The 23,894-nt window shown below is 45.9% G+C and overlaps 1 long non-coding RNA gene across 1 annotated transcript in view; it reads right to left on the reverse strand.

The window, feature by feature from the left end:
• The window catches only part of LOC122542630, a 15,291-nt gene extending 10,660 nt beyond the window's left edge, over positions 1-4,631 (reverse strand). The window contains exon 1 of the long non-coding RNA XR_006309834.1: positions 4,372-4,631. This is a non-coding gene — a long non-coding RNA (uncharacterized LOC122542630). The remainder of the gene's footprint in view (positions 1-4,371) is intronic.
• Between the last annotated feature and the right edge of the window lie 19,263 nt (positions 4,632-23,894).

Raw genomic sequence — 23,894 nt, forward strand, 5'->3', positions numbered from 1 at the left:
GCGTCAATGTGAGTCTGTGTTTGTCTCTACATGTATGTGTCGCTGTGTTTATCAGGGTGTGTGTGTGTGTCTGTGTGTGTATGTCTGTGTGTGTGTGCGTCAATGTGAGTCTGTGTTTGTCTCTACATGTATGTGTCGCTGTGTTGATCAGGGTGTGTGTGTGTGCGTGTGTAGTATAAGATTGTCTATAAGATACAATGTAGGGATTAATCAGCGATTTAAATGAACTGTGTTCTGTAGCAAATTGTGCTCTTGTAAAGAGAATTTTTTTTTAAAGTGCAAAGGTCTTTAGTTTTCTGATGCTCTCTCCCAATATTCTCCGAACCACCATCTTCATATGACATTTAAACCTCTGCTTCCTGTATCCTAACTCAATCCCATGTTTCCTGCAAACTGTGCAGCTGTGAGCTTACCTATCGGCATGCTGACACTGTTCCTGTATTGACTCTGGTTTTAGAAGTGGCAGCCACACAAAGACCTCAGACATCTGTGCAGAAGAGACCAAGAATGGAGGGAACATAGGTCCCATTACCCATGCTCCTATTGGCTGACATCAGTTCCTTGTCCACTGATGTCTTGGTTTTAGTATTATCCACTACTCTGTGAAACCTTCCCCTTCCCTAAGAATGTACATGTTAGGAGCAGAGGACCATTCAGCCTGTCCAGCCTGTTCTCCCAGTTGGTAAGACCATGGATGATCTTTTCTGAATTCCAGGCCTCCTCCCCCACCCAGCAGCTTCCATGCTCGCTCTAGGGTGGATCAGTCCAACTCCAGACAACCAGACTACCCTGGAATGAAAGCTCTGTCTTCCAGGTGCCTTTCCTTGGATCAGCATTGCAAGGCCGAGAGATAATCCAAATCAACGTGGCAGCAAAATGTAGGCCTCCCTCTCATGGATTTACCAAAATGGTGGATTGTACCTTGCCAGGAGTGAATGAGCATGTGCACCCAGCCCATGTGAAATAACCAAAAATGGGGTGATAACAAATTTCCAGGCTGTTGCGTCTAAGTGAAGCGTTTTAATATGTAGAGGTATCTATAGTCAGCAGCAAGCAAATAGGTAATATTGTAAAAGAAAACAGCACACAAAAAGTGAGTCTAATATTCTGAGTTCTTCAGACTGATATCCCTACAATATATCTTTGCACTGACATGTCCCATACATAACAAGTACACGAACGTGTACTGGGAACAGGCTATTTAGATCATTGAGTTCACTCCCTTAAATTTGTAATTATTTCTTTGAGGTAAAAAAGGGTAAAGTTTCCACAAACATGAAAGCTGTCAACTTAACTCCTTGGATATATTTAGCCAAACTACCAAGCAGGTCCAATGAACTTTAATGTTCCAATGAACTTGTGTGCTTTTTAAACACATGTTCATGTCTACTTTCAAGAATCCTGTAGGGATTATCTCTCCCAAGGGGCAGTTCACCTCTCCTGGCCAGCCAAATTAATTCATTAAAGTTCAAACCTGCTCTCACCAGGACTGCGTTTATATTCCTATGTCACCAAAATCAGGCATACCTGGAGGATTAATACAGGAAGCTGTTTTTGTTAAACAAAATGTGGACAAACAGCCATCTGCTCCCATTAGTCCACACCTCCCCCAAAAATGAAAGGAACTCATCCATGCTCTAGGAAGGATGTGGTAGCACTGGAGAGGGTGCAGAGGAGGTTTACCAGGATGTTGTCTTGGCTGGAGAGTTTCAGATATGCAGAGAGTTTGGACAAGCTGGGCTTGTTTTCCTTAGAGCAAAGGAGATTGAGAAGGGACATGTTTGAGATATAGGAGAAAGTGAAGACTGCAGATGCTGGAGATCAGAGTTGAAGAGTGTGGTGCTGGAAAAGCACAGCTAGTCGGGCAGCATCCGAGGAGCCGGAGAATCGACGTTTCGGGCATAAACCCTTCAACAGGACTGACTTTTGGGGGAGGTGTGGACTAATGTCCATGTTTTGTAGGACACCATACAGGACTGATGAAGGGCTTATGCCTGAAACATCGATTCTCCTGCTTCTCAGATGCTGCCTGACCGGCTGTGCTTTTCCAGCACTCCGTTCTTTGACACGTTTGAGATATAGAAGATTATGAGGGGCACAGTTAGGAAGACATTAATCCCCTTGATAAGTCCAGGGGGGTGGGGTGGGGGGGTTGATGTGAGGAAAGGAGTAGATGTTTGGAAGAAGTGTGAGGAAAAGCTTTCTGACCCAGAGGGTGTTGGGCATCTGGAACTCACTGCCTGTAACAGTGGGAGAGGCAGAAACCCTCATAACATTGAAGTAGGATTTAGATGTGCATTTGCAATACCAAGGCATACAAGGCTATGGGCCAAGGGCAGAAAATAGCATTAGAATACTGAGGTGTGTATTACTAACCAGCACAGACTCGATGAGCTGAATGGTTTTTCTCTGTAGATCTCCAGGGCTCCAGCACTATGGTTGGGAGGGGACTTCCTCATGACCTGTCCCATCTGTCAATCTTCCTTCCCACCTATCCACTCCACCCTCCTCTCCGACCTATTTCCCCCACCACCATCCATCTATTGCACTCTCATCTCCATTCCCCACAGCCTCACCCCCCCCCTCTCATTTATCCATCTACCCCCGAGACTCCAGCCTCATTCCTGATGAAGGGCTTTTGCCCGAAATGTCGATTTTCCTCCTCCTCAGATGCTGCCTGACCTGCTGTGCTTTTCCAGCACAACTCTAATCTTGACTTCTGATTTTCAGACTGCTCCCACATTTTTTTAACAAAGGGAGAGGCACTCTCCAATGTTATGGAAATCCAGACAGCGCAGGCTAGAGGCCGGCTCTGAATCAGGCCCATAATGAGGTCAGACAGGTGGACCTCATAGAATATGAGTTCCATGATTGGGGCTGTTAACCTGGTCCAATCAGGGAGCCCTGGCTGACAGATAGAAACAGGAGTGTTCCGCGGTTAAGTTAGAGCCCGGGTGTCCTTGGAGAAGGAGCACGCGGTGTCCACCAACACCCTGGAGTTGTTCAGGGAGAGGTGGGCGCAGCAGGGAGTGGAGTGCATTATTTCTCCCTCCAACTCTATTTTGATTTAGACCCTACCCTCCCCTTCACTGTTTTGATCACACAGCACTGCCGTTTGATGTGAAGGGCAGTGTTTGTCACTGGCCACTCGGGTGTTTTCCTATCTTCCTGGTGGTGGAAATGGAATAAAGATTCGTGCACTTTGAGTCTTTCACTGTGTCTCACACCTGCACACACACACACACACCATGGGTGCTGGGGAAAAAATAAGCACTACTGCGGTTAGGCGGTAGTATGGGGGGGTTTAAAAAAAATAAAAAAAATAAACAGGAGAAAAAAAATAAAAAATAAACAGGAGATTGTAGCATTGCCCTTTGATGTGAAGGGCAGTGCTTGTCACTGGCCACTTGGGGAAAAAAAAAGAAACAGGAGAGTCAGAGAATCTGTTCACTCTGAGAGCTGGCTCTGAGGGAGCTGGATCTGTGTCAAGGATTCTCCACAAGTAAATAAAAGGTGACTTGGTTTAAAAAAAACCCTGCAGTGTCAGGGATCCTGTCCACTCTGGGAGCTGGCTCTGAGGGAACTAGATTAGTGTCAACTCTTTTCCACATGCAAATAAAGCATGACTTGGTGATGGGATACTGGCCTGTATGGAGTTATTTCAACATCCCTTGCATACGTGAGTTGAGGTCTACACATCTGCTTGAAGCCTCTCTTGTTGAAAGTCAGGCAGCTTTGATTTCTGCTGGTGTTATGTTCAAGGTCATGTGATCTGTCAGCATCACAAACGGTATTTCTTAAAGGCAAGCCACCATCAAAAAGCTACATTTAAAAACACGCTGACCCAACTGTCAAACCAGACAGTACTGGAGTGCTCCTCACTGCAGTGCAGACATTAGTCACTTCCATTAGGGGAGGCCATAGCCCAGTGGTGATTATCACGAGGTTATTAATCCTGTAACTCAGCTGATGTTCAAGGGACCTGGGTTCGAATCCTACCACAGCAGATGTGGGAATAGTAATAGCCAGAATTCAACTAAAACAAAATCTGGGATGAAGAATCTACTGAAGACTATGAAACCATTGTTGGAAAAACTCAACTGGGAAATCCTTACCTGGTCTGGCATACATGTGACTCCAGGCCCATGGCAATGTAGTTGACTCTCAACTGCCCTTTAAAATGGCTGAGCAAGTTATTCAGTTATATCAATTTCTCAAAAAACATTCCTTCTGATTATCTTTTCACACTCCAATTTTTGTTGCCTTCCTCCCTCCCTCTGTCAGGATCACCTGAGCTTTGCTGTTAGATGTGGACGCAAAGTAATTGCAATCCCCCTCCCCATCCTGGTGAAAATCAGCCAGTACACGTACCCAGACCTCGCACCATTGAAGCCTGAGGCCTAATGTCAGGCCTCAAGAATCGGAGCCAGCGGTTTTTCGGCCATCACATTGACATGTTGACAGGATCTCCTTTCATCAGCTGGACACCCGGGGAGAACCTGATTTCGCCTCTTTTAGCAAACAAGTAAGTGACGGATGGATCGATGTGACTTGCAGTGGGACCTTGCCTGTGATCAAGGACACCACATCTCAGAATCCCCTGAGAGTTGTTGACTAACCAGAGGCTGCAGCTTCTCAAGTCTGTCAGCGCTATAAGGTAAAGGGTTAACCGCAGCAGTATTTTGTCACTAGTTACTAGGCATGTGCGTAAGGAGCTGTGTCACAATGATGTCATATCACGTGGAACAGAGACCAGATGGAAGAAGGTACTAGTGAGTATAATTCTGAGTATAATCTCTAGCTAATTTGCGTTAACACTTTGCACCAGTCTTGTCACCAGTCTATGTCTGCATCATGGATCCTAGAGGCTCTGAACAACATTCATGCAAGCACCACTGGGAGATCAGTGTCAGCCGCTGGTAATACACCCACCAGAGGCCCCTGGATCTGGAAGGCCACCGACCACAACGAGAGTGAACAGGATCGGGCTGTGGGTGAGAGACCACTGGATGGCAGGGTCGGGCTATGGATGGGGGCACTGCTGGATGGCAGAATCCGGTTATGAATGGGGGGGGTGGCGCTGGATGGCAGGGGCCATCTGGGGGAGTTGAAAGAAAGGCCGGAGAGGAGCCACTCAGTGCCCCCCACAACATTCCTGATGTCTACTGAGTGCATGACAACAAGGGAACCCGTCCTCTCACCACCCCACAGTACTGAAAGCCCCGTTGAATGGAAGCAAGCCATTTGGCCCATTGAGTCCACACCAACCCTTCAAAGAGAATCCCACCCAGACCGACTCCCTGTGACCCTGTATTTCCTTTGGCTAATCCACCCAACCTGCACAGCTTTGGACTGCGGGTGGTAAACCCACACAGAAGTGGGGAGACTAGGGCAGCACAGTGGCTCAATGGCTAGCACTGCTGCCTCACAGCACCAGGGACCCAGGGTCGATTCCACCCTTGGGCAACTGTCCTTGTGAAGTTTGCACATTGTCTGGGGCTGTTCCAGTTTCCTCCCAAAGTCCAAAGATGTGCAGGTTAGATCATGGGAAATATAGGGTAGGGGCATGGATCACTCTTTGGAGGGTTGGCATAGACATTATGGGCTGAATGACTTGCTTCCACACTGCAGAGATTCTATGATGAATGTGAAACCCTGCACAGGCAGTTGTACAAGCGTGGAATTGAACCCTGGAGATGTGAGGCAGCAGTGCTAACCACTGAGCCACAGTGCTGCCCAGGTGAATACAATGCAGAGAGAGGGGGTTTATATTTTGGGCTCTAAACACAGCTAACTGTGGGGTGGGGTGGGGGGCTTTGATGAGACACTTAGATATGCCCCAATTGAAAGCATCACTTCAGGCCTGGAATGCCAGCTTACAGCCTTAATGCCCAGTCTTAATTAGGAACCATAGAATCATACAGTGTGGAAACAGGCCCTTCGGCCCAACAAGGCAACATCGATCCTCCAAAGAGTAACCCACCCAGACTCATTCCCTTAACCTGTATTTACCCCTGATTAATGCACCCAAACTGCACATCCCTGAACACTACGGGCAATTTAGCATGGCCAATTCACCTAACCTGCACATCTTTGGATTGTGGGACGAAACCAAAGTGCCCGGAGGAAATCCACGCAGACACAGGGAGAATATGCAAATTCCCCACAGACAGTCGCCCGAAGCTGGAATCAAACTCAAGTCCTTGGTACTGTGAGGCATCAGTGCTAACCACTGAGGAACTGGGATCTCCCAGCTTGGTTAAATGCCAACCCTCCATCAAACCCCCTACCTCCATACCCCTGAATTCACAGTGGAGACAAGGGCATGAAATTCCACCCCTTGCCCCAGTGTCACAATGTGCCTTTACATTCAAGTAACTGCCTCACAGGGAAAGCCATGGGGAAGTGAAGCTGGAGTTTGCTGGAGGGCCCATCCTGTAGGCCGCAACCAGGCAGCAATCCTAGAATCCTCAACTCTCTCAGGCAAAATAAAAACGTGACCTTAAAAACAGTTGTCGCCAGCCGGGTTTGCTTCAGTGGCAGAAATGGATGACATTCCTGATTTCTGGAATTTCCTGTTGTGTGGGTACTGTCGAAACCATGGGAACCAAATCATTTTTTTAAAACAAATACATCATCTTTAAAGAATGTTTTCTTGATTACGGGCAATGATGCAGCTGGCAGAGGGAATATGTGAGGGATTTCCAAAACAACAACTCAAATAACTGTTTATGTATGGGTCAAAATTTGTAATGATCAGTGACAACTTTTCTCACGTGCAAGTATTAATCTTCCTGCTCTGTGATAGGGATGTGTTGTGTCAGGGCCTAATTTTTTTTTATATCCCACACCCCCAACTTTCCCACGTGAGTGTCACAGTTTTGGAACATCGCTGTCTTTCCTCTGTAACGTTGTGACTTCAGTACAACTACCCGCACTGAGAGATCTATGCTCCCAAAATACATAGCTGGGAGCAACCATATTCCCACTGGAATAACCATGGCAACAAGACATCAATTGAGCTAACGGCACTGGTTTTCACATCGCTGGTGGGCTTAAAACGTTTTATTTACCAGCATCTATGGAGCTATGAGTGAGCGAATATTCCAGTTGATCAAGAGATCTACAAAATGAATGGAAAAACACGCACTAAGTAATAGAAACGTTAAACAGGGAGTATGCACAGCACTGTTATGCTTTATTTACAGTGTAAATTACTTATGTAACAGTGCAACTTTGTCTTACATAAAACTTACCAGGCAGAGAGAGCCTGGAGGTGATGGCCTAGTGGTATGATTGCTGGGTTATGAATCTGGAAGACCCAGGAAGTGATCTGGGGAGCTGGGTTCAAATCTTGCCAAAGGCAGATGAGTTTAACGAAAGAAAGCCTAGAATGAAGGATCTGATGATGATGACCATGAATCCATTGCTGGTTGAGGGGTGTTACCTGGTTCAGTAGCAGCCTTCAGTAGAAGAAAATCTGCCATCCTTACCTGCTCTGGCCAAATCCCTGGGATCATTGCTGTAAACCATCTCTGAATCCTTTCCAACGCCAGTGCATTATTCCTTAGATACAGGGTCCAAAACTGCTCCCAATATTCCATATGGCTTCAAGCGAGCCTCAAGATATGGCTTTGTATGGATGCTCCATTATCGTTAGCACTTCCACATCAATCTACAGTTTAGGGTCCTCCACAAATACCACACTGGGAATCACATGCCTCACAGAGATTCCACTCCTTTCTTTGACCCTGGGATTAGATTAGATTAGATTCCCTGCAGTGCCGACACAGGCCCTTCGGCCCAACAAGTCCACACCGACCCTCCGAAGTGTAACCCAACCAAACCCATTCCCCTACTCCCCACAAATGAACCTATTTAGCATGGCCAATTCACCTGACTTGCACATCTTTGGACTGTGGGAGGAAACCGGAGCACCCACATTCTCCCCGTGTCTGTGTGGGTTTCCTCCGGGTGCTCCAGTTTCCTCCCACAATCCAAAAATGTGCAGGTTAGGTGAATTGGCCATGCTAAATTGCCTGTAGTATTAGGTGAAAAGGTAAATGTAGGGGAATGGGTCTGGGTGGGTTGTGCTTCGGCGGGTCGGTGTGGACTTGTTGGGCCGAAGGGCCTGTTTCTACACTGTAAGTAATCTAATCTAATCTGATGTGCAAACTCCACACAGATAGTTGCCCCAGGCTGGAATCGAACCCGGGTCTCTGGCGCTGTGAGGCAGCAGTGCTAACCACTGTGCTGCCCCATTTTGTTACGGGAACAAAATCAACAAGCTCAAGCTTAAACTAATGTTCTGAAGAAGGGGTACATACCGAAACGCTGATTCTGATTTCTCTCCACTGATGCCGTTAGATTTGCTGAGCTTTCCCAGCGATTTCTATGTTTGTTTAGGTTCAACCTTGAACTTGTTGGTTTATTGAGGGGAAAGATATAAAAGAGACCTAAGGGGCAACATTTTCATGCAGAAGGTGGTACATGTATGGAATGAGCTGCCAGAGGAAGTGGCGGAGGCTGGTACAATTACAACATTTGAAAGGCATCTGGATGGGTATAATGAATAGGAAGGGTTTGGAGGGATATGGGCCAAGTGGGACTAAATTGGGTTGGGATATCTGGTCGGCATGGACGGGTTGGACCGAAGGGTCTGTTTCCGTGTTGTACATCTCTATGACTCTAAATGCTCCCTTCTTAACTTTGTCTCTCATTATTTTGTTCACTGGTAGTGTGGACTGACTTGTCCTTCTTTCTGTGCAAGCTCAATGTCAAGTCTTGTCCAAGTAAGAGATGAGCCTCTGATGAGCAACTGAGAGAGCTTCAGAATTAGTCACAATGCTTTTTGAGGGCCTGGCGGGAAATGAGACACCTTTCGGGTTGTGCTGACTACAGGAGCTTTTGCTTGTGCTCTGAACTTTGTAAACCTCCCGAGAGTCACTCTCGTTAATAATTACTCCATGTCTGCCTGAGTGGCTTTCGTTTCAGTACCTTTCCCACTGATGCCTTTTCACAGGTGATCGTGCTCTAAATTATGAACGACTTCCCCTGCAAATGACTGAGCTTTGCAAACTGTCGGATCAACCAAGTCTTTTCCATTTCCTCATTTGAGCTTTTCCCTATCTGAAGTTGCTCAGAATGGTGGGCGTCACGGTGGCACAGTGGTTAGCACTGCTGCCTCACAGCGCCAGAGACCCGGGTTCAATTCCCGCCTCAGGCGACTGACTGCCATGCTAAATTGCCCGTAGTGTTAGGTAAGGGGTAAATGTAGGGGTGGGTTGTGCTTCAGCGGGTCAGTGTGGACTTGTTGGGCCGAAGGGCCTGTTTCCACACTGTAATGTAATCTAATCTAATGTAATGTAATCTAAAAAGAATGCCATGGATTGAAGCAGCCTCATGGAGATGCTGAATGAGGGCGACCCTTGTTCTCCCGCAGAACCTGTTCAGTTGGAAGGGAGTAGCAAGGAAGCAAATAAATGCTAGAGTCATCAGTTGGGGTCAGCTTTTGTTCTATTACACTGTGTACGTGCCACACGTCAGCAGTGGCACCTTGGTGAAGCTGAGGATTTAGACGCAGATAATAAGTGAACTCTGACCTCCTTTCCAAAGCGTGGTAGCCTTAATTGTTGGCAATTCTCTCGGCTTTGGCCACAGGTCGTAGGAACATTGAGAGGACATAGCTTTAAAGTGAAAGAAAAACAGAAATCACTGGAAAAGCTCAGCAGGTCTGGCAGCATTTGTGGAGAGAAATCAGAGTTAACGTTTCAGGTCTCATGACCATTCCTCAGAACTGATGGTAGCTGGGAAAATGTCGGTTTACATGCAGAAGACAGGGTGGGGGGATAAGGAGTAAACAATGGGTGGCGATAGAACCCAAAGAGACAGGAGAACAGTTGGACAGACAAAGGAGTAGATAATGATCAGCCTGGGAGAATGAATAGCTGCTAATGGGGACCATTAGTGACTAACAATGGGTTGTGTGTAAGAGCAGACCATGTGATAACAAGACCTAGTGTGGGGAGGAGGCTTGGGGTAAGGACGTGGGAGAGTTCAAGACCTAAAGTTGTCAAACTCGATATTGAGTCCAGCCATTTTCCCAGCTACCATCAGCTCTGAGGAAGGATGACCCGACCCGAAACGTTAACTCTGATTTCTCTCCACAGACCTGCTGAGCTTTTCCAGCAAGTTCTAATTTAATTTCTGATTTACAGCACCTGCAGGTATTTTGGCTTTTGTAGATTCAAAGTGATGTTTGATTTGATTTATTATCGTCACACGTACCTAGGGCACGGTGAAATGTTTTGTTTTGTGTGCACAAATCATACCATGCAAAGTTCATGATGGTAATAAAACAGAGTGAGGAATACAATGTTACAGCTGCAGAGTGAGATCAATATGGTAAATTTAAAATTTGATGTATAAACAAAGCAATTTGAGATGAGGAAATATGTTCTCACAGAATGTGTATTTAAGGTTTGGAATGCACGCAGGGCTTGGAATGCATTGCCTGGAAATATGGTGGAGACAGGTTCAATCGAAGCCTTGAAGGGAGCTTTGGCTGCTTATTTGGCTACCTCTGGGTCCAAGAATATGGGGAAAGAAAGGATATTGGCACTAAATTATTGGGTTGGAAAGTGTGGCGCTGGAAAAGCACAGCAGGTCAGGGAGCAGATCTGGGATGAGGTGGAGCGGTGGGGGGGAGCGATTTGGAAACTGGTGAAGTCGATGCCGATGCTGTGTGGTTGCAAGGCGGAACATGAAGCGTTCTTCCTCCAGTCATCAGGTGGCTTGAATTTGGAGGGAGCCCAGGGTTTGCACGTCCTTGGGGGAATGGGAGGGGGAGTTGAATTAGTCGGCCACAGGGCGGTGGAGTTGTTTGGTGCGTGTGTCCCAGAGCTGTTCCCTGAAACACTCCATGAGTTGGTGTCCTGTCTCCCCAGTGTAGAAGAGAGGCCGATGCCTGAAGAATGGAATGAATGGTCTCCCTGTACACATTAATAAATCTGTGTTTCTATGTCATTCCTTTGAACGTTAGCTCTTTAGACATGAAAAAATTGAAAATTGTAAACGTGGCTGCTTCCTGACAGTCAGGCATTGGGGAATGAGTCTTTTTAGCTTTTCCATTGCTGCAGGAAGTCAGTGCATCACAGGGTGTGGATACGATGGTTGACTAGGGACTGCAGTATAGGGCACATTGTGTGCACTATACTGGAAGCATTGGAAAGGGTGCAGAGGCGATTTACCAGGATGTTGCCTGGGATGGAGGGAAGGTCTTATGAGGAAAGGCTGAGGGACTTGAGAATGTTTTCATTAGAGAGAAGAAGGTTGACAGCTGACTTAATTGAGATGTAGAAAATAATCATAGGGTTAGATAGGGTGGACAGTGAGAACCTTTTTCCTTGGATGGTGATGGCTAGCATGAGGGGACATAGCTTTAAATTGAGGGGTGATAGATATAGGACAGATGTCAGAGGTAGGTTCTTTACTCAGAGAGGAGTAGGGGCTTGGAACACCCTGGCTGTAACAGTAGTAGACTTGCCAAATTTAAGGGCATTTAAATGGTCATTGGATAAACATATGGATGAAAATAGAATAGTGTAGATTGGATAGGCTTCAGATTGGATCCACAGGTTGGCGCAATATCGAGGGCCGAAGGGCCTGTATTGTCCTAGAATGTTCTATGTTCATTACTGTGTGCAGTTTGTGTATCTGTGTCTGAGCAAGGATGTTCTGACTGTGTAGGGAGTGCAACAATGGTTTCCCAGATTGATTACTAGGATGGCAAGACTGACATATGAAGAAAGACTGGTTCAGTTAGGATTACATGGGGTGGCTCAGTTTTTAGCACTGCTGCCTCACAGCATCAGGTACCTGGGTTCGAGTCCACCCTTTGGTGCCTGTCAGGGTGGAGTTTGTACGTTTTCCCCGTGTCTGCATGGGTTTCCTCCGGGTGCTCCCGTTTCCTCCAACAGTCCAAAGATGTGCAGGTCAGATGGATTGGCCAGGTTAAATTGCCCACAGTGTCCATAAATGTGCAGGCTGGGCAAATTAGCCATGGGAAATGCAGGGCTATACGAATGGGAGGGTGGATCTGGGTGGGTTGCTCTTCAGAGGCTCAGAATGGACTCAATGGGCTGAGTGGTCTACTTCCATACTGTAGGGGATTCTATGTGCCGGTTAGGTGGATTGGCCATGGGAAATACAGGGTTAGGGTAGAGGGGGAGGGTCTGGGTGGGATGCTCTTCGAAGGGTCAGTATGGATTTGATGGGCTGAATGGCCTCTAATTGGACTGTAGGGATTATATATTCACTGAAGTTTAGGAAAAATGAGGGGGAGGGAAGTATCATTGAAACCTTTAAGATCCCAGCAGGAGTATCCTTGGGAAATGCAAGAAGGATATTCCTGATAACTAGGGAGTCCAGAACCTAAGGATCTGGTATAGTCCATTTTGGACTGAAATGAGGAGAAATGTCTTCACCCAGAGCCTGTGGAATTCTCTGGCACAGAAAGTGGTCGAGGCCAAAACACTAAATGTTTTAAAGAAGGAGTTAGAACAAAAGGGATCAAAGGGGATGTGGAGAGCATGGGAACGGGGCACTGAGCATGGGAACGGGGCACTGAGCATGGGAACGGGGCACTGAGCATGGAACGGGGCACTGAGCATGGGAACGGGGCACGTCACTCATGAACGTACTAAATGGCGTGGCAGGCTTGAAGGGCCGAATGGCCTACTCCTGCTCCTATTTTCTTCGTTTCAGTGTAAATCGTGTGAGGAATTTCCAGGAATACAGTTAATCCCTTATGGCAGCCCACCTTACGATCGAGCCAACTCCATGTGCTGTCGGCAGGAGCTCAGGATACACATACTACAGAGTCAAGCTCTAAATGGACTCAGTGTGAGTGAGGTAGGAACAGGAGCTTCGGATTATAAAGGTTGTAACTGGGTAAACATCCAAGGACTAAATCGGGAAGTTGAATGGGAATCAATTCTCCACCCTCGAAGGACCACATTGTTGCTTGGAAATTTCAAGCTGAGACTGGATTCTGGATCCCTGAATGAATCCCAGGAGTTTTTAATATTCTCACTGAGCTGGTCTACACTTGTTGACTTGTTAGAATGTTATTTTTGATCCTGTGCACTGATATAAGTCACTTCTTTTTTTTTTCCACTGTGGTCCTTTGGGAGATTTGTCAGGCTTCTGAATCCCAGTCATCGGAAGTGTGGGAACGTTTGTAAAGAGGAGCGCTTCTCTGAAGTTGTGGAAGTGTTTAGAGGACCTCTCCTGGTATTTGCCAATATTTTCAGGAGGACCTTGCTAAGCTGGGTCAGGGAAAGGGATAAAAGTCGCTTTAGTCTGACCAGATCATCCAGAGAGAGCTGACTGGTGGTGGGTTAATCGGTCACCGTGTCTGTGTGGGTTTCCTCCGCATGCTCCGGTTTCCTCGCACAATCCAAAGATGTGCAGGTCAGGGTGAATTGGCCGTCCTAAATTGCCCCATAGCGTTCAGGGATGTGTAGGTTAGGTGCATTAGTCAGGGGTAAACATAGAATAATAGGGTAGGGGAATGGTTCTGGTTGGGGTGGTATTCAGAGGGTCAGTATGGACCTGGTGGGCCAAAGGGCCTGTTTCCACACTGTCGGGATTCTAATAATATGTAAAACCAGGTGAGGCGAGAGATTGAGAAGATGGACCTTCATGGTAACCTCAGTTGGTGTGCAGGAATTAAACCCACGCTGTTGGCATCACTCTGCATCGCAAACCCGCCTTCCAAGCTACCCAAACCCCTTAAAAGGGGTAACAGTCAAGGGGTTTGTCAATACTTGGATTGGAGTCATTTGTGTTGTCAGAAAAGGGAGTGAGGTCTCTGGGAGTATCCCAGTATTCTCTCGAGGGTTCCTGAGAGCAAATCAATAATTGCATTCCTGATGAAGGGATTATCCGCGAAACATCGACTCTCCTGCTCCTCGGATGCTGCCTGACTGGCTGTGCTTTTCCAGCGCCACACTCTCGACTCTGATCTCCAACATCTGCAGTCCTCACTTTCTCCTTTGCAAGGGATGTGCCAGTTTGTTCCAGGGTTCCATGGAACATGTCAATACTGTTAGGGGGTTGGAAGTTGGATTTGGGGAAATGCCAACATTTGGGACAAACTTTGACTCTCACTGTCATAGAGCTGCTTTTCCTGTAAATTGAACCAATTGAGAATTCCTTTCTCAAAGACTCCCTCATGTAGGAACATGACACGCCATGTTAACACTCTTGTGCTCCTTCCAGTGATAACTGTTGTACAGCAGACTTCAGTCATGGGCTCTCCAAAATGCTTGATACAGAACTGCAGTCCCTGCTTGGAATATAGGTCCCAGTGGGGGAGGGGCATAGCTGCCACCATGTGGCACCTGAGGCCTTCATTAGTAACTCTGCCAACCATGGGCCTCACCCATTAACTGATTGGCGGAGAAGCCTCAAGGTCTGGCTTAAGATTTTGGTTCATGGCTGGATGAGGTTATTACTCACCTCCCCCTGTCCAAAGATGGCCATTTTTCTGTAAGAAGACCATTTTTATATTTATTCCTCATGATCTTAGTCTGTGGACTCAGGTACCTTCCAGTACGGCCATTTGTCTGCTTGGCTTCTGTTAATTCAGGTCTCGATGCATAGGAGAAGTTTGGGGGGTGATTCTGCCTTTAAAGTAAGCTTTCCCCACCCTTGACTTGATCGCATCATGTCTGGAAATGTGTTGCTGGAAAAGCGCAGCAGGTCAGGCAGCATCCAGGGAACAGGAGAATCGACGTTTCGGGCATAAGCCCTTAAGCCCTTCCTGAAGAAGGGCTTATGAAGGGCTTATGCCCGAAACGTCGATTCTCCTGTTCCCTGGATGCTGCCTGACCTGCTGCGCTTTTCCAGCAACACATTTCCAGCTCTGATCTCCAGCATCTGCAGACCTCACTTTCTCCTCCTTGATCGCATCATGTGTCATGGTCTGTGCTCTGGGCAACTGAATTCTCCATCCACGTAGACCATCCTAAAAATATTCCAGGGGAAAGCAGTGACTGGGGAAACAGGGTCCTGGTCCCATTTTGGCCTTGCCAATGGAGGTCATGGATTATAGGCTCCCCAATGTTTCCTCTTTGGAGATGGGCCTCAGTCCCTTGGTGGGATCCCGTGGACGCGCCAGCCAACAGAACAAAGCAAACAACTTGGACGATGTTTTGTCACTTTGAAAAGGTTACATTGTCCTGGGTGTTTTTTTTGAAGAGAGGTTGTAAAGGCATAGGTGTCAAAATGGCTGCGAAAGTCGGCCTAAGTCAACAATCAGAGGAGGCCTTCAGGTTATTTTCAAAGCGTTATACTATGGAAGGGGAGTGGCTAGTGCTCCCAGTTCAGGTTTTCTAGTTTTTTTTTAGTTGGAGCAGGGCATTGGAGTCCAGAAGGGTTGAAAGCTTCAGTCAATGATTTCTGACTGACTTTGATGTTCTCTCCTGCCTGTAAGAATCTGTGTTTGAATTTACCTTTTTGCTAAGGGGTGTGTTTATGGGATGTTACTGTATTGAAACGGTTCACTAGTTAAATTATTGTATAAGGTCGGTTAAGTTTTCCAATAGTTAAGTTATTCTAAATTCCGCTTTCACTTGTTCGTGTGTTAGTTGTAGTGTTTAAATAAAGTCTGTTTTGCTTAAAGACGAGTGGTTTGTCCAGCTGCATCTCACCTTGAACACCCATTTCATGTCTGCCTTTAAAATAAGAAAATCTTAGGGTGCGGGCTACCTTCTTAAAATATTTTGCGGGGGGTCTGGTCCGGACCATAACACAGTGTGCTTCGAAAAGAGCAACCACTCTTTGAGCGTTCCTGTGCTCTAACTGACCATGTCTACCCAGAAGCACTTCTTTCGAAATACAGAGGGGAGATCCAAGATGGCGGCGACCCAGCAAGTCTGAGTCTATAGTGCTCCTCCCAAGACTTGGGCAAAGTGGGCCACCCGCCTCCACCATACTTACCAAATCATTTAAAATAGTTTTTACTTAATGTAATTAGTTGCTCTGTACTAAATTTAAACAGTCTAGTCTCCTGCAAAAATGACTAAAGGGAAAGGTGCCCGCAGCTCTCAGCAGGCAGGAGCCCCTCCCCCACCCTCCCCAGCTGCAGCTGAGGCGTCCGCAGCCGCCCCGGGGGACTTACCTAAGGTGGCGAGCCTCGTGGAAATAATCTCCAAACTTGACGCGAAGAGTCCTGGAGCCGATGGAATTCACTCTCGGTCGCGCTACAAAAGCACGACCGAGACATTGAGGAAATCGATGTGATGAATCGGAGGGGTGGAGCTAAAGGCTGCGACCTCTGAGACTATAGCAGAATCGGCCGTGGGTCGGGTCTGGACTCTCGAACAGCGAGTCCAGACCTTAGAAAATATTTGTTTGCTGGGCCTTCCCAAATGGGAAAAGGAAGGCCAGCTTACAACGTTCCTCGAGCAGTGGCTTCCACAGCTGTTAAATCTGGAGGCTGGATCAGGCCAGGTAAGGGTGGAATGGGCCTACCGGGTTGAAATACGTGGGCCCGGCTCGAACCAGCGGCCATGCCTGGTCCTGTTCTGGCTGCAGAGCTACAAGGAGAGGCAGATGCTCTTAGAAGCTTCCAGAAATCTTGGGAAAGATCCCCAAACCATGATGTATAAAGGATCCAAGATTATGCTATTCCAGGACTTTTCCCCAGCTTTGGTCCGAAAGAGGAAGGCATTTGGTGAAGCAAAGAAGCGTTTAAGGGACTTAAACATCCAGTACTCCCTGCGCTACCCAGCGATGCTACGTTTTAGCCATGAAGGGTCCGTGTACAACTTCAGATCGCCGGAAAAGGCCAAGGAATTTCTGGACTCTCTTAGATAAATTGTAAGAGTTAATTCGAGTGGTGAATGATGTTGTTCTGTCCTCCCCCCACCCCGGTTTACCCCCTTTTATTTTCTTTCATTACCTTACTGTTTAATATTATCTCTGGGGGGTGGGGAGAGGGGTTTATTTATTTGTTCTTCACTTAGCAATTTTCGTCCCTTTTTTTATATATGTATATATATATATATATATATATATATAGGCCGGGTGGGTCTAGTTAATGTCTTTAAGAGTGGGGCTGGAATCCTGGAACTCCCTCCCCCAGGGCATTGTGGGCCTAACCCACAGCACACACGGACTGCAGCGGTTCAAGATGGCGGCTCACCCTCACCTTCTCAAGGTGGTGTGGGGGGGGGGGGGGGGGTGAGGGGGGGGGGTAGGGTACTCACTGTTAACTCTAGCTTTGTAGTATATTTGAATATTCTTTATTCTATCGTGGGGTGCCTGGGTCAAGGGTGGGGCACTGGTTGGGAGAGGATATGATGGGCTTTTGGAAAGGAAGTGATGCACCCTGGGAACAAGGAGGAAATTCTCTGTTTAAATATGTTTCATATTTTTTCTATTTAGAAATAGTTTTTTATTATATTGATGTGAGTGTATTAAAGAACCTCTATTTTTGTGAATTTTATATGCTCTATGCTCGGGCTGTTTTGGATAGGGTTTCCCCTCCCGAGAGGTCTCGGAATTGCCTGGACGATTATGGTTAATCAGTCGATTAAATGGTGCACCTGGAATGTCAAGGGGAGTAATTCACCAATCAAAGTGAAGAAAATATTATCAAACCTCAAGAAAGAAAGGGTTGATATAGCTCTCTTACGGAGACTCATTTATTGGATAAAGAACACTTGAAATTACGACAAGGTGGATTTGATCAGGCATTCTTTTCTTCCTTCAGCTCAAAAAGTAGGGGAGTTGTTATTCTTATTCGGAAGAATCTCCCTTTCAAAATCCTAAATCAGATAAAAGACGAATCGGGACAATATATTCTGATTAAAGCCCTTATAAATGGAGAGGAATATGGGATCTTAAATCTGTATTGTCCCGCTGTACATCCTTTTAAATTTATAGCAGAAGCCTTCTCCAAATTGATTGCTCTCGGTGCTTGCTCATCAACTAGGAGGAAGTGAGGACTGCAGATCCTGGAGATCAGAGCTGAAAAGCACAGCAGGTCAGGCAGCATCCAAGGAGCATGGCTCCTGAAGAAGGGCTTATGCCCGAAATGTCGATTCTCCTGCTCCTTGGATGCTGCCTGACCTGCTGCGCTTTTCCAGCAACACATTTTTCAGCTCTGCTCTTGGTGCTCGTCATACAATTATAGGGGGAGATTTTAATTTTATTATAGACACGGAAATAGATAGGATTCCCAAAAGTACTGCAGGAGTATCCACCAGATCCAGACAATTGATGGATTTGAACAAAGAATTAGGACTAGTAGATGTGCGGAGATGCCTTCATCCACAGGGCAGAGATTTTTCCTTTTACTCCAATCCACATAAATGTCATACCAGAATAAATATGTTTTTTGCCCCCTTGATTTTTAAAAATTCCATATCATCCTGTAAAATAGGCAGTATAACAATTTCCGATCACGCTGCTGTATACATGGAAATCAAGGCGAGGAACAATGAGACATCCCCCCGGCATTGGTATATGGACCCCTTCCTGATGAAAGATAGTAAATTTGTAAAGTACTTCTCTCAAGAATTTAAAACTTTTTTAGAAATTAATTCAGGTACGGCTAGCAACCCATCAATGATGTGGGAGACCATCAAAGGTTACGCGCAAGGTTTGATCATCTCATACTCGGCGACCCAGAAAAAATTAAAGGGAGAACAACAGCGTCTGCTCGAAGCTCGCTTAAAAGCAGCTGAAACAGCATACGCTGACAGACTTTCCATTATCAAATTACAAAGGATTACGGTCCTTAGGACAGCTCTGAACACCACGTTTACCCAAAAGGCTAAGAGGGAAATATTATTTGCAAACCAAAGGTTATATGAATTTGGCGACAAACCTGGTAGATACTTAGCATTTCTTGCAAAGAATAAAAAGACCCCTCAAACTATCACGCCTATCAAGGAAAGTGCAGGTACTCTGATTCATGATCATAAAAGGATTAACGCAATCTTTAGAAAATTTTATCTGATTTATATAAATCGCAGGCTTGTGAAGACAGGACTAGGAGGATGCAGTCATTTTTTAAAAACCTGACCTTTCCGGACCTAACTCCGGAACAGATATCGGTCCTGAATGTTCCCCTAACAATCCAAGAAATAAGACAACAACTCACCAAAATGAAGAACCCGATACCCAGCATGAGCAAAACTAACGTAGTGTACAAAATCCCATGCAAGGACTGCACAAAACACTATATAGGACAAACAGGAAGACAGCTAACGATCCGCATCCACGAACATCAACTAGCCACGAAACGACACGACCAGCTATCCCTAGTAGCCACACACGCAGACGACAAGCAACATGAATTTGACTGGGACAACACTACCATTATAGGGCAAGCCAAACAAAGAACAGCCAGGGAATTCCTAGAAGCATGGCACTCATCCACAAACTCCATCAACAAACACATCGACCTGGACCCAATATACCGGCCACTACAGCGGACAGCTGAAACTGACAACCGGAAGCGGCAGGGACAGGCCACTATAAATGCCGGAGGAAACACCCCAGAAGCGCTTCACAGGAGGCTCCCAAGCACTGAGGATGTCACCTAGACAGGGGACGAAACGTTTGCAATAAAAACTTCCAGCTCGGCGAACAGAACCACAGCAATCCAAGAAATACTTGATGCAATCAGGCAACTTCAGAGCGGTAAGGCCCCTGGCCCGGATGGCTTTCAAGCTGAATTCGATAAAGAATTTACAGGAATATCGGCTGGTCCACGTATGGACATGTATAACTACTCATACAGTCAGGGCTGTCTCCCGCCTTCACTGAAAGAGGCAAATATCTCCCTGATTCTCAAAAAAGAAAAAGACCCAGAAGATTGTGCATCATAGAGAGCAATATCCTTGCTAAACATAGATTTTAAAATCCTTTCTCAAACGTTAGCATTGAGACTAGAAAGGATTTTGCCATATATCATAAAGGAGGATCAGACGGGGTTTATTAAGGGCCGTAGATCATCCAATAATGTCAGAAGGGTTTTGAATGTGATTCAAGCCTGCCATCAGAGAAAGATACCGGGAGTGTAGTCTCATTCGACGCGGAAAAGGCATTCGACAGGGTTGAATGGTCATATCAGTTTTACACATTGGAAAAGTTTGGCATTGGAAAGGTGTTTGCCAAATGGGTCTCAACACTGTGTAATGATCCCAAAGCAGTTGTGATTACCGATGAACTAGGCTCGGATAGCTTCAGTGTGGATAGGGGCTGCTGTCAGGGATGTCCTCTCTCAACATTGCTATTTATGCCAATAATTGAGCCACTAGCGGAAGCTATACGGCTGACTCTAATATAACGGCCCCGAGGATTGGTACAGGTAAACATAAAATGACCCTATATGCAGATGATGTTCTCCTATTCCTCAGTAATCCTTTGATGTCCATGCCTCGCTTAATCCAAGTTATTAATACATTTAGTGTATTTTCAGGCTATAAAATTAATTTCTCAAAATCGGAGGCTATGCCAACGGGTGGCCTTGCTATGACACCCCACTTAGTGGACGGATCCCACTTTCCCTTTCGTTGGTCCCTGGAGGACTTCTTATATTTCGGCATTTTTATTGACCCAGTATTTGGTCAGTTATACAAGGCTAACTGTGTGCATTTACTGGAGAGGATAAGGCAGGACCTCCAGCGATGGGGAGACCTTCCAATTTCCTGGCTGGATAGAATAGCACTAATTAAAATGAATGTCCTGCCCCGTCTCCTATACCCTATGAGAATGCTTCCGGTGATGCTGCCGAGGCTGGCACTACGTAAATTATATGGCTGGTTGGGTTCCTTTATCTGGAATCATAGACGGCCCCTCATTAAGCTGAGGAAGCTACTGCTTCCACAGACAAGGGGAGGATTGGACTTCCCAGATTTTAGGAAATATCAGTTAAGTTCCCTATTAAGTTACATAGCTGATTGGGTCTTGTCTGATCCACAATCAATCTGGCTGGACATCGAGACTTCTCAAGCAAAATGCCCACTTATTAACGTCTTATTTTCAGACAAGAGGAAAATCATTACGGACCACTGTAAAAACCCTATAATACTAAATACAATTAAAGCTTGGAATATAGTGCGGCAAAATGAGGGCAATTCACATAAAACATCCCCCTATACTCCGACAGTGGGGGCATGGGGGTTTCAACCGAGGTTTACAAATGCCACATTCAAACTCTGGAGATCCAGGGGTATCTCCTGTTTAGGGAATCTGTTTAAGGAAGGGGTCCTGATGTCTTTTGAACAGCTGCATCAGAAATTTGGATTATCTAATGGTGCTCTCTTTCGATACTTCCAAATTCGAGATTACATACAAAAGATTTATAAATAGTCTTTATAAATCAGACAGAGATATAGAGTGCTATGGCCAATGGGGGTATCTTCGGTCAGCACTCTTTATCATTTATTACATGATGAAGTATCGGGAGATATGGACAATCTGCTTAAAACATGGGATCAGGATGTGGGTCTGGAAATCTCTATAGAAATGTGGAATGACCTTTGGGAAAATGCCAGAAAAATCTCCATCTGTAACAGAACTCAGGCCATTCAGTTGAAGATACTTCACAGGGCCCATATAGCTCCGGACTGATTGGCAAAATTTAAGGCAGGAGCATCTCCAATGTGTCCCAAATGTAAAACAGATGTGGGCACTCTTGTACACTGCTTATAGACTTGTCATAAGATCCGTAAATATTGGACTAAAGTAGCAAATGCCCTGTCAGAAATCTTGGGAACGGAAATTAGAGAGGATCTAGTATATCTCCTTTTGGGCTTTTCGAGCTTGTCCCTGGATGTGCACGGGAAGGGATTATTTTCCATTCTTTCTTTCTGTGCAAGGAAAAATATTTCGGTAAACTGGATGGCTGAAGGCCCTCCTGGACTTTCGATTTGGCCCAGAATAATCATGGAATATATTCCCCTTGACTTCTTTACAAACATGGTGCACCAAAAAAAACGAATTGTTCTATAAAATATGGCAGCTCTTCTTGAATTACACAGATACAGATATTTCGGCCATTCTATCAAAGGCTTTTATCTAATTGAGACAACGAACCTGGCTGGTCCAGGGCCCATTGGGAGAGGAAACCTGCACGAATACGGGTTTTGTTATGATCTGATGTTAACACATTCCGAGTATGTACTTTACTACTCAATTTCTGTGTTACCCGTCATTTTTTCTTTTCTTGAGTAATGTAAGGGATTTAATCATACACTCTGGTTAGTTGTAGGTTAGATTAGTAGTTAGTTGAGTTTTGTCTTTTTTTCTCTCGGTATCTCCTTTGTTTGATAGACCTTGGCTATTATTTATTTAAGATTTAATTGTATATCAATGTTTATACTTGAGGTTCTTTTTATTTGTAAACTTGTAAAAACATGTTAAATTTTCAATAAAAAATCTATAAAAAGAAAGAAATACAGAAATCCATTATCTGAAGGACATAGACGGGGAATATTTCATTTGGTTAATCGAATGCTGGATAATTGATGCCGGATAACATAGTTAGCCAAGCATCAGGACCTTGCAATCTTGTTGGATAATCCAAAATTCAGTTATTCGAATGCCAGATAATCGACATTCTCTGTACTTCGGAATGCACCCACTTTGGGAACGAGGCTGCCAACGTGTCCCTCTGCCAGGATTGTCCTGGATTCCCTGGCCAACTTTTGAGGAAAATTTGGCCGACTTTTCCATTTCCTGTTTCATATTGTCATTTGTGGATTATCAAAGATGCAGACTAAGACTGGGGAAAGTGAGAGGCCGTGCATCAGCATCTCCTGGGAGAAGATTAGCCACAGTTCGTAACCCCTGTTGTCCCCGTGCGTCAGCTCCAGCCTCTATCCATGTCAGTACCTTGGCACATGTCTCGATCCTAGAACCATTTTGGCCTGGATTGTGGGACTGACATTGTCTCGTTTCCCAGGCCACCTTGCTCTTTCCCCCAGCTCTTGTTTTTAATAGCAAGAAGTGTCTGCAAGTACTGCACAGAGTGAAGATTTCTGAGCGTAAACGGTCATATGGGAAAGTATTTTTTAAAATCAACTAGGAAAAAGTGAGGACTGCAGATGCTGGAGATCAGAGCTGAAAAATGTGTTGCTGGAAAAGCACAGCAGGTAAGGCAGCATCCAAGGAGCAGGAGAAACGACATTTCGGGCACAAGCCTGAAGAAGGGCTTATGCCCAAAACGTTGATTCTCCTGCTCCTTGGATGCTGCCTGAGCTGCTTCGCTTTTCCAGCAACACATTTTTCAGCTTAAGTATTTTTTAAATCCAGTCATGGGATTGGCCGGTACGGTGGCTCAGTGGTTAGCTCTGCTACCTCACAGCGCCAGGGACCTGGGTTCGATTCCAGCCTTGGGTGACTGTCTGTGTGGAGTTTGCACATTCTCCCCGTGTCTGCGTGAGTTTCCTCTGGGTGCTCTGGTTTCTTCCCACAGTCCAAAGATGTGCAGGTGAATTGGCCATACTAAATTGCCCACAATAATCAGGGATGTGGAGTTTAGGTGCATTAGTCAGGGGTAAATATAGGGAAGGGCGAATGGGTCTGGGTGGGATATTCTTCAGAGGGTCGGTGTGGACTTGTTGGGCCAAAGGGCCTGTTTCCGCACTGTAGGGATTCTATCTCAAAATTTCTATTGGCCTTTGATGGACACCCCTCTGATTCTGCAGTTAAAGGTTATCACAGGCCCCCAGGACTGATTCACTCATGAAATATGGTCTCCTGGTAAAGTCAACTAGGAGACAGTGAGGTCTGCAGACGCTGGAGATCAGAGTTGAAAGTGTGTTGCTGGAAAAACACAGCAGGTCAGACAGCATTCGAGGAACAGGAGC

This window comes from Chiloscyllium plagiosum, chromosome 40 (genome assembly GCF_004010195.1).
Source record: "Chiloscyllium plagiosum isolate BGI_BamShark_2017 chromosome 40, ASM401019v2, whole genome shotgun sequence".
Lineage (NCBI taxonomy): Eukaryota > Metazoa > Chordata > Chondrichthyes > Orectolobiformes > Hemiscylliidae > Chiloscyllium > Chiloscyllium plagiosum.